At 42.2% G+C, this 1,208-nt stretch overlaps 1 non-coding gene across 1 annotated transcript; it reads left to right on the top strand.

Moving 5' to 3' along the window:
• The first annotated feature begins 860 nt into the window (after positions 1–860).
• On the top strand, positions 861–967 carry LOC120360921 (U6 spliceosomal RNA). The gene has a single exon (XR_005577303.1). It is a non-coding gene; the product is annotated as a U6 spliceosomal RNA (small nuclear RNA).
• Positions 968–1,208: the final 241 nt, after the last annotated feature.

Raw genomic sequence — 1,208 nt, 5'->3', positions numbered from 1 at the left:
GCACATGCCTGTAATGCCAGCTACTCAGGAGGCTGAGGCAAGAATCATTTGAAGCTTGGTGGTGAAGGCTGCAGCGAGCCGAGATTGTGCCACTCCAGCCTAGGCAACAAGTGAGACTCTGTCACCAAAAAAAAAAAAAAAAAAGTTTGGAAGCCAGTGCAATCAGCAAAATTTCTAACGTTGTAAAGAATGAAATATTTAATACAGATGCTTACATTTCTAATGTGATAGAGGAAGAGTGGGGATGGTGATGATTTAATAAACCTGGAGGTTTCACTCTTCTCTTTAAGAAGAGTGAACGAACTTGCTAATGTTGAGGCCCTGGTTGAAGGTGGTAATCACAAATTATATGGTGGCACCAATCTGCCATCATGTAGTTTTCTGTAGCAGGGCTCAGCAATCCACGTATAAAAAAAGGTAAGGAAGAGGCTGGGCACAGGAGGCGGGGGTAACACCTGTAATTCCAGCACTTTGGGAAGCTGAGGCAGGCGATCACTTGAGGTCATGCGTTTTCAGACCAGCCTGGCCAACATGGTAAGACCGTGTCTCTACTAAAAATAGGAAAATTAGCTGGGTGTAGTGGTGGGCACCTGTAACCCTAGCTACTGTAGAGGCTGGGGCAGGAGAATTGCTTGATCCAGGAGATGAAAGTTGCAGTGAGCTGAGATCATGCCACTGCACTCCAGCCTGGGTAACAGAGTAAGACCACACCTCAAAAAAAAAAAAAAGAAAAAAGAAAAAAGAGGCAAGGAAGATAGAGTTGAATGCATATGAGGCTCAGATTTTGTCCGTTTTAACAATAGGGCAAAGGAGTTTAAGATATTGCCATTATAGTGGCAGAAGTATTAAGATGACAGATCATGCTCACTTCGGCAGCACATATACTAAAATTGGAACGATACAGAGAAGATTAGCATGGCCCCTGCGCAAGGATGACACGCAAATTCGTGAAGCGTTCCATATTTAAAAATAAAAAATAAAAAAAGATGACAGATCTAACTAAGCTGGATGCAGAGGTAAGCGAAAAGGTGACTAACAGAACTACTAATGAGAATAAAGAATTTGGCATACTGGATTTGACTCTCAAACTTTCCGAAGCGCTTTATATTTATCTGCTTTCATCCAACAGTTTTCTCACCAACTATACAGTGTGCTGAGCTACACTGCAGGGGAATGCAACCATAAATTAGAAAATTAACACTGGTCAT

Source organism: Saimiri boliviensis, chromosome 10 (assembly GCF_048565385.1).
Source record: "Saimiri boliviensis isolate mSaiBol1 chromosome 10, mSaiBol1.pri, whole genome shotgun sequence".
NCBI lineage: Eukaryota > Metazoa > Chordata > Mammalia > Primates > Cebidae > Saimiri > Saimiri boliviensis.
Note: the sequence above shows the minus strand (reverse complement) of the source record. Positions and strands in the feature narration are given on the sequence as shown.